Source organism: Macaca nemestrina, chromosome 19, assembly GCF_043159975.1.
Source record: "Macaca nemestrina isolate mMacNem1 chromosome 19, mMacNem.hap1, whole genome shotgun sequence".
NCBI classification, from domain to species: Eukaryota; Metazoa; Chordata; class Mammalia; order Primates; family Cercopithecidae; genus Macaca; species Macaca nemestrina.
This window is the reverse complement of record NC_092143.1, coordinates 57,727,889-57,746,258: the sequence shown is the minus strand read 5'-3', so window position 1 is coordinate 57,746,258 and position 18,370 is coordinate 57,727,889.

Here is an 18,370-nt window from a genome sequence, read left to right as displayed (position 1 = left end):
AACGTCTTTAACTAATCTTCTTGATCAAAAAACAGAGTAAACATTTAGAGGTTCCAAAAATTTAAGTGCTTATTGTAGTTTATATGGAGTTTTGGAAGTGAAAGCTAACTTAAAAAAATTAAGTGTTCATGTTAAATGTAAAAATACATCGTAGGCAATTAAACTTCAGCTATCTCCTTTCCTGACTCTGCTAACCTGATAAAGAAGAGCACCAACATGAGGGTGATACACTTGCATTTATCTTAATGAATGTTGTTTTTGGATTAAATCAATCTTCAAGGCACAGTCTTACACATTTGTGAATGACACAGAATTTGTCTAACATATTGCACAGCATAATTTATTAACAACCTCACTAGTACAATGAAGCTATGAATCAATCGAACATTGAAGAGTCATTTTAGCCAGTAATGTATAACTTGGTGTGATGATTGGAGCAAACACCTATATAGGAAGGGAAGATGGAACAGCTTCTCGCGGGTCAATGGCAGAGAATGCGTTATGAACAAAGCTGTTTGAGATAATACTTATGTATGTATGTGTACATGTAGGAAAACAAATACAAATGAATTTTGAAATATGGATGACCCTTGAAAGTGCAAGATTTATTTCAAGAACACGTAACAGTTTTTTAACAGTTTATGCACCTAACAACAGTGCCTAAAAAATGTCAGGCAAAAATTGATAGAATTGCAAAGATAAATAAACAAAGTCACTACTATAGTTGAGAATTCAACATTCCCCTGCCAGTAATTGATAGACAAAGCAGGCAGAAAATCAGTGAGGCTATAGGCGACCTGAACAGTGCTATCAATCAACTTGATTGAAGTGATATGTTTAGAGTATTCTTTCCAATAACAGGAGAATGCACTTTCTTCTCAAGCTCACATGGTATGCCAAGGTATAACACATTTTGGATGAAACAACAAAACTCACAAACTTAAAAGAATAGAAGTGATACAACATATGTCCTCAGACCACAAGAAATTAAATTAGAAATCAATAACAGAAAGAGAGCTGAAAAAAATTCCCCAGATTTGGAGATCAAACAAAACACTTATGAATAGCAATTGGGTCAAATAAACTGTGACAGAAAATTTTAAGATATTTTATACAAAATTATAATAAAAATGCATCTTACTAAAATTTGTGATATGTAACAAAAACAGTCCTTAGGGGGAAATTTATAGTTTTAAAAGCGTATGTTAGAAAAGAAGATCTAAAAGTGATAAACTAACATTCCACCACAGGAAACTAAGAAAGATCAAATTAAGAAGAAGAAACGACATAATACAAAATTAGAGCAGAAATTATTGGACTTGTAAGTAGGAAAGCAGTAGAGAAAATCAGCAAAACCAAAATCTTATTCTTTGAAAAGAGCAATATAAATTTAAAAATATAGCAATATAAAAAACGTATAGCCAGATTAAACAAGAAAAAAGAGAGAAGACACAAAGTACCTAATGCAGAAATAAAAGAGAAAATAATATCCCATGGACACTAGAAGGATGGTAAAGGAATAGTATGACAAATTCTATGCTCATAAATTTGATAACTTAGTTAAAATGGACCAATTTCTTGAAAGACAGAAACTACCAAGCTTAAAACAAGGATAGATCAACAAGTTTAATAGATTTATATCTATTTATAAATTTGATTAATCAATTAGTGATCTTTCCAAAAGAAGGAACCTGACCCAGATGATTTTATTCATGACATTTTTTCTGAATTCTACCACTAAAGGGAAAAATAATTTCAATTCTCCATCATATCTTCTTGAAAATAGATTCAAAGGAAATACTTTCTAACTCATTCTGTGAGACCTTCATCACCTTAATACCAAAACCAGATAAAGACATCTGAAGAAAGAAAACATACAGACCAATATGTCTCATGAATATAGACGCAAACATGCTCAAAAACACTAGCAAATTATGTACAATATATGTTTATAAATACATCATGACTACATGAGATTTATTCTAGATATTGAAGGCTAATTCAATATTTGAAAACTAATCATTGTTATCCACCAATACAGAGGTTAAAGAAGAAAATTCATATGACCATATCAATTGACATCAATAAAGCATTTGACAAAATCCAACACACATTTGTGATAAAATTGTCATCTAATTAGGAATAGATGAAAACTTCCTCAGGGTGATGTTTAATGATCTACAAAACTTCTAAAACTAACATCATACTTAGTGGTGATACTGGACACTTTCCAAGTAGGGAGCAAGGCAAGAATATCCAGTCTCTCCACTTCTGTTTAATATTGTATTAGAAGTCCTTTCTAGGCCGGACGTGGCAGCTCACACTTGTAATCCCAGCACTTTCGGAGGCCGAGGTAGGCGGATTACAAGGTCAGGAGATCAAGACCATCCTGGCTAACAGGGTGAAACCCTGTCTCTACTAAAAATACAAAAAATCAGCCAGGCGTTGTGGCGGGCGCCTGTAGTCCCAGCTACTCATGAGGCAGGAGAATGTCGTGAACCTGGGAGGTGGAGCTTGCAGTGAGCCTAGATCACACCACTGCACTACAGCCTGGGTGACAGAGCGAGACTCTGTCTCAAAAAAAAAAAAAAAAGTCCTTTCTAGTACAATGAAACTATAAAAATATATATACAGATTGGAAAGAGAGAAAACTATTATTCCCAGGGAACATGATTGTCTATGTATAAAATCATAAATAATCTACAAACCAAAATTCCCAGAGCAAATAAGTGAGTATATAGCAAGGTTTCAGGACACAAGTTCAAGATACAAAAATCAACTACTTTCCTATGTACTAGTAAGAACAGTTAGAATTTCAAATTTTAAATTACCATTTACAATACACCAAAATAAAAATACCTGTGTATAAATCTGACAAAATGTATAAACTTTACTTGTAGAAAACTACAAAACTCTAATATAAGTAATCAAAAAAGATATAAATAAATGTAGTGATGTCCCATAGTTATGAATTGGAGATTTGTATTTTAACAATGTCGGTTCTTTCCAAATTGTTTATAGATTCTATGAAATTCCAATCGAAATCCCAGAAGCTATTTGTAAATATCAACAAGCTGATTCTAAAATTTATACAGGGAGTTAAAGGAACTAGAATAATCAACATACCACTAAAGAAGAACAAAGTTGGAGGATTTACCCTATCAGATTTCAACTTGTTATAAAGCTACAATAATCAAGACAGCATGCTGTTAGTGAAACACCAGACACATAGATCAATGGAATACAAAGGCCAGAATTAGAATCAAACAAAATATAACTGATTTTTGCAAAAGTGCAAAGACAATTCAGTGGAGAAAGGTAGTCTCTTCAAGACACAGAGCTGTAACAATGGGATGTCTATATGCTTAAATATGAACCTAGACATAGATCTTACACAGTTTACCAAATGAAACTCTAATGGATCATAGACTTAAATGTAAAATATGAAACTATAAAATTTCTAGAAGAAAACATTGGCGAAAAATTGCTGGAACCTTGAGTATGGTGAGGAGTTTTCAGACAAACACTGTAAGTACCAATCCATGAAAGAAGAAAAAATAGGTAAGTTGGTGTTTTAGATTAAAATACTTTGATTTTTAATTTATTTTTTTTCAAATTTATTTAGTATTTTTAATTGACAAAATTATATATATATATATTTTTCATATACAAAATAATTTGAAGTACATATACATTGTGGAAAGATTAAATCTAGCAAATTAACATATGCATTACCTCACATAGTTACCATTTTTGTGGTGAGAGCACTTCACATCCACTCTCTTTTGCATTTTTGAAGAATACAACATTAGCTTTAGTAGTACTTCTTTCCAAGTAATCTCCTATGCAAAGACTAAACACCACTAAAGACGAAAACTATGGATGTAATGTCCTTATTTGGAAAAAAAAAAATCAGTGTGTTTACCCTGTGAATTTGTGTATAGAAGACCCTTAATACTCAGACTTGAGATTATTCAAATTCAAGAAACTGCTTCTACTCCTGGTTCCAGGGCAAGTCATTTAGAAGACCAAACTGTTTATGTAAATTATCCATCTGCTGATTGGTCTTTAGATAGAATTTAAGGGTGCATTTTGCTGACGAGTAGCAAAAAGAATGTTTTTCTTAGTTACGTCCAGTTTTCTTAAAGGGTATAATTATTTCTCTCCCAGTTATTTCCTAACTATAATACTTACACATTTTTTAACCGACATTTTGAGTCAGTTGACAAAGAAACAACTGAGAATAAATCAAAGAAATAAATTATAAGATTTTGGTTTTCTTATCCAAAACATGATGAATTTTAAATTAATTTTTTTACTACTCTATAAGTTAAAAGACACATTTACATATATTATCTTATTAAGCTATTTCAAAAAAACAAAGAAAGTGTAAACATAATATTTGATAATTCTTTTGCAAGTAAAATAATTACATTATCTAAAAAGATACAAATCTAGGTTATGTATCAAGTGGCAGAAGGACTGGTGCCCCAAATAAAAATTCACAATCCATTTTTTCCTATGAAGCCACAGTAAGTCTAGTACTCGAATATTTTAGAGAAATTATATAGTGTCACAAACTGTGTACATTCTCTTTTTATTACCTCACACAAGAATTTAGCGAACTTTATTGCCCTCTTTCATCTATTTGCATTACATGAATCAAAGTAAAAGACTGCCCTTTTTTTTAGAATTAAGATTCTGATGTTTAAAAATTATATGAATCGCTGCCTGGCACAGTGGCTCACGCCTATAATCCCAGCACTTTGGAAGGCCAAGGTGGGTGGATCACAAGGTCAGGAAATCGAGACCATCCTAGCTAACACACGGTGAAACCCCGTCTCTACTAAAAAATACAAAAAAAAAAAAAAAAAAAAAAAAGGGCATGGTGGCGGGTGCCTGTAGTCCCAGCTACTGGGGAGGCTGAGGCAGGAGAATGACGTGAACCCAGGAGGCAGAGCTTGCAGTGAGCCAAGATCCGCCACTGCACTCCAGCCTGGGCGGCGACAGAACACGACTCTGTCTCAAAAAAAAAAAAAAAAAAAAAAAAAAAAAAAAAAAGAAAAAAGAAAGAAAAGAGAAAAAGAAAGAAAAGAAACAAAGAAAAAATTATATGAATCGCTTCATTATAAAAAAATAAAGTTGAAGGCTTATCCCACATTAATTCCTGTGTAAGATGCTGGTGATAAAAAGTTGAGTAAAATAAGATCCCTTACTTTGAGGAAGTAAGGAAGTTTCTCTTTTTTTTTTTTTTTTTTTTTTTTTACTAAATAAGTATACCTCCCAGTAGTCGCTGACTTGAACGACTGAGATACAGGTTTGGCCTTTAATTCTGCAAAGGTTTGAAAGAGGCCTCAGGTGAAAATAGTACATAGAAACAAGCAGGTGAGGCTTTTTAATGAAAGTCTTACAAAGGCAAGTTTGATTCTGACTCAAGCATTGACCTTGCATCATGGTGCCTTGGCATGACCTTTCTTTATCCTGAAGAGGGTCTTTTTAGAATAGTCTTTTTAGAGCATAGACATAGAATATTGATTTTTATATTTACTTTTGTTATGATGACCACAATAACATTGATTTTTGCAGGGCTTTGTTTTTTCACTTTTACATGTCTATGATCGTCTCACATCTTTGTTGGTTCTGGGATTCTTATGGTGTCCAAAGACAATATAAACAGCACTTGTTTTTAAATGACTGTATTGTAATGATGGTGAGTACTGGAAAGACAGCTGCATTCTGCCCTTAGGAGAGCTGCACTTTACTGACTGGTGGAGTGATGGACGTAATTTAGAAGACAGTTGTGGGGAATTTCTTCACTCACAAAGCAAGAAGCACTTCACAAAGCACATTAAAGCTTGCTCAAATTTTCCAGGTTTGGCCACTGGGAGCTGTTGTAATTGGCTCCTGTGTTCCTTTGACATAACTTATCACGGTTTCTTATTTTGCTTTATGGTTTTGTTTTGTTTTGTTGGTCTTTACATTCTGGCACTACAAGATCTCCAGGATCAACTTTAATATTAATTTCCTGCCTCAATCCAATAATCAGCCATTTCTCCAAGAAGTCCTGGTTCCTTCTATTTTACAAGATCTCAGTGTTAGCTATGCCCATTGCTGCAGGGGTGTTATTCCAGACCCTCTCAGATCATAGAGCAAGGAAACATACATGTGTATACACTACCTTATATATTACATACCTATAAACACTTCCACACGCAGCTGTCTGTCTGTATTAAGTTAAAACTTGAGTTAACACTGAAGTCTCCAACTCTAATCCATGAACACATAGGTCATTCTAACTCCCTCCACTTGCTTATCTGTAAACTTCCATCCCAACAGTGGGAAATCTGTCTCTTACCACCTGACATCCATTTACTTAATTGTTCAATTCATGTATACATGTATACATGTATATAAGCATCAGCATTGTTAACCCTTACCCTTATGGAAAATAAATTTATTAACTGAATACTTTCTTTTGCTTTTAGTTTCACAGACTCCTTATTTCCAAGGCTACTTAGGTTTTCACCTCTTTCCACTTCAGTGAGATTGTAATCATATATCTGTAATATAGTTTTTTGGGGTTTTTTTTCTGTCCTATTCTGCATTCCATCTTGGGATTCCCTGACCTTGGAAATGTTTTTCTTTTTTAAATTTGCATACTTTCAGGTTCACTCTGTAATAAAGGTCTATGGTTTTCGGTAAATGTATAGTATCTTATATCCACCATTACCGTATTTTCCTTTAAAAACTCCCGTTCCTCACTTATTCAAATTGTTCCCATTCTAATCACCTGGGAACCACTGATTGTTTACTATCTCTATGGTTTTTCTGTTCCAGAATGTCATATAATTAGAAAGAGATAGTATGTAATTGTTTTAGACTGTCACCTGGCAATATACATTTAAGATTTAGCAGTGTCTTTTTATGGCTTCATATTTCATTTTCTTTTCTTTCTGAACAAGATTCCCTTGTATAGATGTAGCACAGTTTGTTTACCCTGTCACCTACTAAAGGACTCTTGGTCGTTTATAGTTTTTGATGATAAAGCTGGTATAAACTTTCACAAGCAATTTTTTGTGTGGACATAAATTTTCAAATTACTTGGGTTGAAAGCTAGGCATGCAATTGCTAGATGATATGACAAAACTATGTTTAGCTTTGTAAGAAACTGCCAAACTCTTCCAAAGCAACTGGACCAGTTCGCAAGCCCATCAGCAATGAATGAGAGTTCCTGTTGCTCCACAACTCCCAGAAATTGGTATTGTCAGATTTTTTTTTAATTTTAGCCATTCCAATAAGTATATCATGGTATTTCAATTTTGTTTTAATTTGAAATTCCCTAATGTAATATATATTGAGCTTCTTTTCATAGGCTTATTTGCCATTTGTATAATTTCTTTCTTTGGTGAGGTATGTGTTCAGATCTTTAGCCATTTTTTAATTAAGTTGTTTGTTTTCTTATTAAGTTTTAAAAGTTCTTTGTATATTTTAAATATAAGTACTTTATCTTGTATATGCTTTGCAAATATTATCTCCCAATCTGTAGCTAGTTTTTCATTCTCTTAATAAGGTCCCAATCTCATTTTTTCTCAGATCATGCTTTTATTATTGTATATAAAACTCATTTCCAAACTGAAGTTCACATAGACTTTTTTTCTAAGTTTTATAGTTTTAGGTTTTACATTTAGGTCTATGATACTTTTTAGTTAATTTTTATGGAAAATATAATGTCTGTGTTAGCCTTTTCTTTTATTTTGCATATGACTGTCCAATTGTTCCAGCATCATTTGTTGAAAAAATATCTTTTTTTGCATTGAATTGCCTTTGCTCCCTTGTCAGTATATTTGTGTTCATTTCTGGATCTCTATTCTGTTCCATTGACATGTGTCTATTCTTCAGCCAAGATCATGTTATCTTGATTTCTGTGAATTTATAGTAAAATTTGAAATTGGGTCTTGTGTGTCTCCCACATTTTTGTTCTCCTTCTTCAGTTCAGTGTTGGCTATGCTAGTTTTTTTTATAATACTTTCTACATAAATTTTAGAATCAATGTGTTAATTTCTACAAAATAATTTGAGTTTGGTAGTTTTCTGCATATAGATTTTCTACATCATTTGTTAGATTTATACCTATTTCATAGTTTTCTGGTGCCGTTGTAAATGGTATTTTAAAATTTCAAATTAAAGTATTCATTGCTGCTTTATGGAAAAGCAAACTGACTTTTGTAATATTGATCTTGTACCTTGCAATCTTGCTGTAATCACTTGTTTTTTCAGTTAAATTTGGTTTAAAGATTATGTAGGGTTTTCTTTATAGACAATCATGTCATCTGCAAACAAAGGTAGATTTATTTCTTCCCTCCAAATGTACCTTTTATTCTCTCTGTCTCTCTCTCTTTTATTTTATTTTTTTCATCTTATTTCACTAGCTAGGGCTTCTAATACAATGTTAACTAGGATTCCTAAGACAGGACATTCTTGCCTTGTCCCTGATCTTAAGAGGAAAGTGTCAAGTTCTCATCATTTAAGCATGTTAGCTGCAGTTGGTGTTTTGTTTTTCAAATGTTAATCATTGAGTTACAAAAGTTTCTGTCTACTCCTAGTTTGCTGAAAGATCTTGTAATGAATCGGTGTTGGATTTTTGTCAAATGTTTTTATCTATGTCAATTGATATGATATTACTTTTCTTCTTTAGTCTGTTGAAGTTATAGAAAACAATGATTGATTTTCAAATGTTGAACCAGCCTTGTATACTTGGAATAAATCCAAGCTGGCTGTGGTGTATAATTGCTTTTCTATGTCATTGTATATAATTTGCTAATATTGTGTTGAGGATATTTACATCTTTGTTCATGAGAGATACTGGTCTGTAGATTTCTTTTTTCAGATGTTTTTATGGTATTTATAATACCTCACTTTATAGAATGAGTTAGGAAGTGTTCACACTGTCTCCATTTTTAAGAAGAGATTATAGAGAATTGAAATAATTTATTCCTTAAATGGTATACTTCCATAAAATTCACTAATGAAACAATCTGGATCTGGTAACTTCTCTTTTGAAAGGTCACTAATTGTTGATTCAAATTCTTATTATTTTCTTCATTGTTTTGAACTGTTATTTTAGATTCGGGGGTACATGTCCAGGTTTGTTATTTAGGTAAACTTGTGTCACAAATTTCATCAGCCATGTATTAAGCCTTGTACTCAATAGTTATTTTTTCTGCCCTATTTCTCTCCCTCTCACCCTCAAGTAGACTGCAGTGACTGCTGTTCCCCTCTTTGTGTCCATGTATTCTCATCATTTAGTTCCCACTTATAAGTGAGAACATGCGATATTTGGCTTTCTGTTCCTGTAATAGTTTGCTAAGGATAATGGCCTCCAGATCCGTCTATGTTCCTGCAAAGGACATGATTTTGTTCTTTCTTACAGATGCATAAATTCTCATGGTATACACTCCAATCTTCTTCATATAACTAGACAGTTATCCCAGTACCCTTTATTGAATAGAGTTCTTTCCCAAGTGCTTGATTTTGTCAGCTCTGTCAAATAACAGATGGCTGCAGATGTGTGGCCTTATTTCTGGGCTGTCAATCCATTCTATTGGTCTATGTGTCTGTTTTTGTACTAGTACCATGCTGTTCTAGTTATTGTAGTCATGTAATATAGTTTAACATTGGGTAAGGTGATGCCTCCTTTTTTTTGAAGCAGCTAGTTGACTGGGGTTTATACGCTGGGGTTTGTTGTCACTTGCCAGGAAAATTTAAGACATGAACACACATGAGGAGTTTAGGAGCGGAGTTCAGGTAGAGGAGAAGAGAAAGAGAAATGGCTTCCTTTATAGAGGAAGGGGTCGCTGAGCAGAAAGGACCAGCTTTGTGAATGCCCCAAATGTTATAGTCCAGTTTGAAGAGGCCATGTCTGATTTACATAGGGCTCATAGACTGGTTTGATTAGGTATGACATTTATACACGGAACAGGGAAGGCTTGTTGCCCCACCCTAATCTTATTATGCAAATAGGCTTTCCAGTTGATCCCTGCCATCTTGTCTACTCTCAGTACACGTGGTTGGCAGAGAAGGGAAGATGGAGTTGCCATCTTGAACATTTCTAGTCCTTAGTTCCTGCCGGCATTCATCCCATGCAAGCTCCCAGCTTGCTTGTCTCTGTCTGGGGCTCAACTTTACAGGCTGCTCTTTGTTACAAAATGATTTGGAGATGCTTTTCATTAAAAAGAAAAGCCTGGACCGGGAACAGTGGCTCATGCCTATAATCCCAGCACTTTGGGAGGCCGAGGCAGGTGGATCACCTGAGGTCAGGAGTTTGAAACCAGTCTAGTCAACATGGTGAAACCCATCTCTACTAAAAATGCAAAATTTAGCCGGGCATGGTGGCAAATGCCTGTAATCCCAGTTACTCAGGAGGCTGAGACAGGAGAATTGCTTGAACCTGGGAGGCAGAGGTTGTAACTGAGATTGCGCCATTGCACTCCAGCCTGGGCAACAAGAGTAAAACTCCATCTCAAAAAAAAAAGGAAAAAAGGAAATAATAAAAGAAAAAAAAAGGCCTTACTGAGGACTCCTATCATAGTCTTGCTATCTGCTTAAATAATTCCATCTTAACTCCTATATCATTTTGTTCTTTTTGCTTAGGATTGCCTTGGCTATTCAGGCTGTTTTTTGATTCTACAGGAATCTCAAAAAAGGTTTTCTAGTTCTGTGAAGAATGTTGTTGGTAGTTTGATAGGAATAGCATGGAATCTATAAATTGCTTTGGGCTGTATGGCCATTTTAATAATATGTATCCTTCCAAACCATGAGCATGGAATGTTTCTCCATTTGTTTATGTTATTTCTGATTTCTTTCAACAGTATTTTATAATTCTCATTATAGAGATCTTTCACCTCCCTGGTTAGCTGTATTCCTAGGTATTTTATTCTTTTTGTTGCAGTTGTGAGTGAGATTGCATTCCTGATTTGACTCTTGGTTTGGTTGTTGGTGAACAGGAATGATAGTGATTTTTGTATGTTGATTTTGTAGCCTGAGACTTAGCTGAAGTTGTTTATCAGCTGAAGGAGCCTCTGAGTGAAGACTATGGGGTTTTCTAGATATAGAATTACGTCATCTGAAAACAGGGATAGTTTGAGTTCCTCTCTTTCTATTTGGATGCCTTTTATTCCTTTCTCTTGTCTGATTGTTCTGTCCAGGACTTCCAATATTATGTTGAATAGGAGTGGTGAGAGACCAGATCATTATCTTGTGGTGGTTTTGTTTTTATTTTTATTTTTATTATTTTATTATTATTTTTTTAGACAAAGTCTCACTCTGTCACTCTGTCGCCCAGGCTGGAGTGCAGTGCTATGATCTTGGCTCACTGCAGCCTCAACTTCCTGGGTTCAAGCGATTCTTGTGCCTCAGCCTCCTGAGCAGCTGAGAGTACAGGAACCTGCCACCAAGACCAGCTAATTTTTGTATTTTTAGTGAAGATGGGGGTTCATTGTGTTGGCCAGGGTGGTCTTAAACTCCTGGCCTCAAGGTGATCTGCTTGTCTCAGCCTCCTAAAGTGCTGAGATTACAGGCATGATTTACCTTGCCTGGCCTTGTGCCAGTTTTCAAGGGGAATGCTTCCAGCTTTTGCCCACTCAATATGACATTGACTGTGGGTTTGTCATAGATGGCTCTTACATTTTGAGGTATTTTCCTTCAATACTTAGTTTGCTGACAGTTTTTAACATGAAAGGATTGAATTTTATCAAAAGCATTTTCTGCATCTATTGAGATGATCATGTGGGTATTGTCTTTAGTTATGTTTATATAATGAATCACATTTATTCATATGTGTATGTTGAACCAACCTTGCATCTCAGGGGGAAAAGCCTACTTGATCATGGTGGATTAGCTTTTGATGTGCTGCTGGATCAGTTTTCTAGTATATTGTTGAGGATTTTTCCATCAATGTTCAGCAAGAATATTGGCCTGAAGTTTTCTTTTTATGTTGTGTCTCTGCCAGGTTTTTGTGTCAGGGTGATGCTGGTCTCATAGAATGAGGTGGGGAGGAGTCCCTTCTCAGTTTTTTGCAGTAGTTTTTGTAGGAGTGGTACCAGCTCTTCTTTGTAAATCTGGTAGAATTTGGCTGTGAATCTGTCTATGCCTAGGCTTTTTTTGTTATTATTTATAGGCTATTTATTACAGATTTAATTTCAGAGCTTGTTATTGATCTGTTCAGGAATTCAATTTTTTTTACTAATTCAGTCTTGGGAGGGCGTATGTGTCCAGAAATTTATCGATTTCTTCTACATTTTCTAGTTTGTTTGCATAGAGGTATCCATAGTAGTCTCTGATGGTTATTTATATTTCTGTGGGGTCAGTGGTAGTATCCCCTTTGTTGTTCCTCATTGTGTTTATATGGATATTCTTTTTTCTCGTTCATTATTCTAGCTAGTGGCTTATCTTACTAATTTTTTTTTTTTTTTAAAAAACCAAGCTCCTGGATTCGTTGATTTTTTGAATGGTTTTTCATGTCTCAATGTCCTTCTGTTAAGCTCTGATTTTGGTTATTTCTTGTCTTCTGCTAGCTTTGGGGTTGGTTTTATATCTTGCTTCTCCAGTTCTTTTAGTTGTGATGTTAGGTTGTTAACTTGAGAGCTTTCTACTTTTTTGATGTAGGTGTTTAGTGCTATAAATTTCCCTCTTAACACTGCCCCAGCTGTATCCCAGAGATTCTGGTATGTTGTATCTTTGTTCTGTTTAGTTTCAAAGAAATTCTTAATTTCTGACTTAATTTTATTACTTTCCCAAAAGTCATTCTGGAGCAGATGTTTAAATTTTTATGTAATTGTATGGTTTTGAGCAATTTTCTTAGTCTTACATTTCATTTTTATTGTGATGTGGTTCTAGAGTGGTTGGTATGATTTCAGTTCTTTTGCATTTGCTAAGGATTATTTTATGTTCAATTGCTAGGTCAATTTTAGAGTATATGCCATGTGGCAATGAGAAGAATATATATTCTGTTTTTGCATAGAGAGTTCTGTAGATATTTATCAGATCCATTTGGTCTAGCATTGAGTTCCGGTTCTGAACACCTTTGTTAATTTTCTGCCTTGATGGTCTGTCTAGTACTGTCACCAGGGTGTTGAAGTCTCCCACTATTATTGTGTGGGAGTCTAAGTCCCTTTATACGTCTCTAAGAACTTACTTTATGAATCTGGGTGCTTCTGTGTTGGGTGCCTATATATTCAAGATAGTTAGATCTTCTTATTGATTGAACCCTTTATCATTATGTAATGTCTTTTTTTGTCTTTTTTGATCTTTGTTGGTTTAAAGTCTGTTTTGTCTGAAATTAGGATAACAACTCCTGCTTTTTTCTCTTTTCTATTCGCTTGATAGTTTTTTCTCCAACCTTTTATTTTGAGATTATTGGTATCATTGCATGTGCGATGGGACTCTTGAAGACAGAATACCGATGGGTCTTGGTTCTTTATATAGCTTGCCACTCTGTACCTTTTAATTGGAGCATTTAGCCTGATTACATTTAATGTTAGTATTGATATGAGTGGATTTGATACTGTCATCATATTGTTAGCTGTGTATTATGCTTATTTGTTTGGTTGTTTTATAGTGTCACTGGTCTATGTACTTAAATGTGTTTTTATATTGCCTGGTAATGGTCATTCCTTTCTATATTTAGTCCTTCTCACAGGAGCTCTTGTAAGGCAGGTCTGGTGGTAACAAATCTCCTGAGCATTTGCTTGTCTGAAAAGGATCCTATTTCTCCTTCACTTCTGAAGCTTAGTTTGAAGGGATATAAAATTCTTCATTGGAATTTATTTTCTTTAAGAATGCTAAATATAGGTCTCCAATCTCTTCTGGCTTGTAGGGCTTTTGTTGAGTGGTCTGCTGCTAGCCTGATGGGCTTCCCTTGGTAGGTGACCTGTATTTTCTCTCTAGCTTCCTTTAACATCTTTTTTTCATTTTGACCTTGGAGAGTCTGATGATTATGTGTCTTGGGGATAATCTTCTTGTAAAATATCTTACTGGGGTTCTCTGCATTTCCTGAACTTGAATTTTGTCCTCTCTAGCTATGTTGGGGAAGTTCTCATGGATAATATCTTAAAATATGTTTTCCAAGTTGTTTCCATTTTTCCCATCTCTTTCAGGGATGCCAGTGAGTGGTAGATTCACTCTTTTTCCATAATCCCGTATTTTTTGGAGATTTCGTTTGTTCCTTTTTGTTATTTTCTCATTATTCTTGTCTGTCTTATTTCAGAAAGCCAGTGTGCAAGCTCTGAGTTTCTTTTCCCAGCATGGTCTATTCTGTTATTAATACTTGCAATTACATTGTGAAATTTTTGTAGTGTGTTCTTCAGCTCTACCAGGTTGCTTACATTCTTTTCTATGCTGGATATTTTATGTCCAATATTATTTTATTATGATTCTTACCTTTCTTAAATTGGGTTTCCATGTGCTCCTAAATCTTGATTATCTTTGTTCCTATTGATGTAATTAATTTTATTTCTGTAATTATAGCCATCTCAGCGCAGTTAATAACTCTTGCTTGAGACTTAGTGTGGTTGATTGGAGGAAAAACACACTCTAGCTTGTTGAGTTGTCAGAGTTCTTGCACTGATTTTTTCCAATATTTGTGAGCTCATGCTCCTTCGATCTTTGAAGCTGCTGTTCTTTGGATGTGTGGTTTTTTTTTTTTACTTCATCATATTTGATGACCTTGTGGGTTTGATTGTGGCATAAGGTGGGTTCAGGTAAATGGCTTAATTTCTGGAACATTTTAGGGTGCCACAGCTCATCTCAGGGCTCCTGGACTACATGTTTAAACTTTGGGGAATTGGTGTTGGACCCATCTTTTTTCTTTGGCTTCTCAAGTTTGGGAACATTCTGCAATGGAGGGGGCAAAGTGCTCCTGGACTGTTGTTCATAACACTCTGTTGAGTGGTCCCAGCCAAAGCATGTCATAGGGTGTTAGAAGCAGGATTTATCCTCATTTACACCTGCCAGCACCAGCAGCAGTATGGGGGGGCAGTGCACACTTGTCAGTCATGGCAGGGTGGTAGTGAGTGCCATGGTGCCAGCCTCCATGTGGATGTTTGCAGCAATGACAATGGCATCATGGCTCAGAGGTCCTGGGGGCCTGCACCAATGACTGTGCATACATTTGTGCCAGTGGTGGTGTTAGCATGGAGGCAGGACATTGATTGGTGCAGGATTATGTGCGCCCTCTATGCACATTGACATTGGTGGCAGTGACCACTCAGCGCAGGAGGTAGTCCACTGTTCACTGTGCTTCAATTAAAATTATTTAATAGATATAGGTCTATTCAGCTTGTTGATCTTTCCTATTTTAGGCTTGGTAGTTTTTGTCTTTAAAGGAATTGTCCGTTTTAACTACATTATCAACTGTGTGAGCATATAATTGTTCATACTATTCCATTATCGTCTTTCTAATGTCCATGGAATAAATAATAATGAACTTTCATTTCTTCATTAAGTACTTTGTGTCTTCCCTTTTTCTATGTTTAGTATATCTACAGGTTTTTTCTTTTATTGTTCTTTTCAAATAACCAGCTTTTGGTTTTGCTGATTTTTCTCTACTGTTATTCCTATTTACAATTTCATCAATTTCTGCTCTAATTTTGTATTATGTCCTTTCTTCTTGTTTTAGGCTTAATTTGATCTTCTTTCTGAGTTTCATATGGTGGAGGATCAGGTTACTGCTTTTAAATCCCCCTTTCTAATACATGCATTTAATGCTATAAATTTCCCTCTAAGGACTGTTTTTGCCGCATCTCATAATGTTTGGTAAGGTGTATTTTCATTATCATTTAGCTCAAAATATCGTCAAATTTCTGTGAAGACTTCTTTTATCAAATGTTATTTATAAGTTTTTTCTTTCAATTTCCAAAATTTGGAGATTATTTTTATCTCTCTTTCTGTTGTTGATTTCTAACTTAATTTCATGTGGTCTGAGGACATACTTTGTATAATTTCTTTACTTTTAAGTTTGGAAAGTTTATTTTATGTTCCACAATGTAATATGTCATGGTAAATGTCCCTTGTAAGCTTGAGATGACTGTCTATTTTGCTATCTTCATATATAGTGTTCTATAAATGTCAGTGAGATCCTGATGATTGATAGTGTTTTCAGATCATATACAACCTTGGTGATTTCTTCCTACTCTATCAATTACTGAAAGCGAGGTGTTGAAGTATGCAACAATAATGGTGGAATTGTCTATTTTCCTTTCAACGTTTTCAGTTTTAGTTTCTTGTATTTGAAGACTGTCATCAATTACATATACATTAGAGACTGTTATGTTTTTGGAACCCATTTATCGTTATATAATTATGCTTTTTACCCATTATAATTTTTTGTTACGAAGTCTGCTTTGTCTAAAATTAATATTGATATTTCGGCTTTCTTATTATTAGTGTCAATATGGTATATCTTTCATCACTCTTTTACTGTTAACCTGAGCCTTTACATTTCCTTCTTTTTTTTTTTTTTTTTTTTTTTTTTTTGAGATGGAGTCTCGCTCGGTCGCCCAGGCTGGAGTGCAGTGGTGCGATCTCGGCTCACTGCAAGCTCCACCTCCTGAGTTCACACCATTCTCCTGCCTCAGCATCCCAAGTAGCTGGGACTACAGGCACCTGCCACCACGCCTGGCTAATTTTTTGTATTTTTAGGAGAGACAGGGTTTCACTATTCACAGGATGGTCTCGATCTCCTGACCTCATGATCCACCTGCCTCGGCCTCCCAAAGTGTTGGGATTACAGGCGTGAGCCACCGCGCCTGGCCTGAGCCTTTACATTTAAAGTGGGTTTCTTGCAGATGCTGTCAAGTTTGGTCTTGTTTCATTATTCACTTTGATAATTTCTACCTTTTGTTTATCATTTTTGGAGATTTACATTAAAATTGATTAATAATATTGTTTGATTAATATCTACAATTTTTTTACTATTCATTGCAATTAGTTTCTGTTACTTTCTCCTTTTCTCTACCTTTTTTAGTTTGAGTTTTGTATGATTTCATTTTACCTCCTCTTTTAATCTACCAATTATAATCCTTAAAAAAATTTAAGTGACCCTAGTGTTTACATGACACAGTTTTTACTATTCTAAGTTTACTATCACATAAGTCATGACCATGTCATGTGAAGTACAGAAATCTATGAATTTTTTAATCAATTAATTAATTTTTAAATTATACTTTAAGTTCTAGGGTACATGTGCACAACATGCAGGTTTGTTACATATGTATACATGTGCCATGTTGGTGTGCTGCACCCATTAACTTGTCATTTACATCTATGTATCTTATAACAGAATATTTCCAATTCTTCTGTCTCATCATTTGTGGCAGGGTGTAAATGGGCCCACATTTGCCTGCTCGTCAATCGAAAGCCAGATGCAAGAGACAAGGATTGGTAGTAGGAAAAGCATGTTTAATTGTACAGTGAGAAATTGAAGAAGATGGCAAACCAGATTTCTGAAGTATCATCTTAAATTATAAAATTTACCATAGAGTTTGTATTAGTCTGTTCTCATGCTGCTAATAAAGACATATCCAAGATTGTGTAATTTATAAATGAAAGAGTTTTAATGGATTCACAGTTCCACCTGGCTGGGGAAGCCTCACAATTATGGCAGAAGGCAAAGGAGAAGCAAAATCACATCTTACATGTTGGCAGTCAAGAGAGATTGTGCAGGGGTACTCCCATTTATAAAACCATCAAATCTTGTGAGACTTATTTGCTACCGGGAGAACAGTATGGGGGAAACCACCCCCATGATTCAGTTATCTCCACCTGCACCAACCCCTGACATGTGAGTATTATTACCATTCAAGGTGCTATTTGAGTGGGGACACAGCCAAACCATATCATTCTGCCCTGGTCCCTCCCAAATTTCATGTCCTTGCATTTCAAAACAAATCATGCCTTTCTGAAAGTCCCTCAACATCTTAATTCATTTCAGCATTAACTGAAAACTCCACAGTCCAAAGTTTCATCTGAGAAAAGGCAAGTCCCTTCTGCCTATGAGCCTGTAAAATTAAAAGCAAGTTAGTTACTTCCTAGATATAATGGGGATACAGGCATTGGGTAAATATACCCATTCCAACTGGGAGAAACTGGCCAAAATGAAGGGGTTATAGGCCCCATACAAGTCTGAAATCAAGCAGGGCAACCATTAAATATTAAAGTTCCAAAATGATTTCCTTTGACTCCATGTCTCACATCCAGGTCATGCTGATGCAAAAGGTGGGTTCCCATGGCCTTGGACAGTTCCACCCCTGTGGCTTTGTAAGGTACCTCCCTGCTCCCAGCTGCTTTCATGGTGTTGAGTGTCTGTGGCTTTTCCA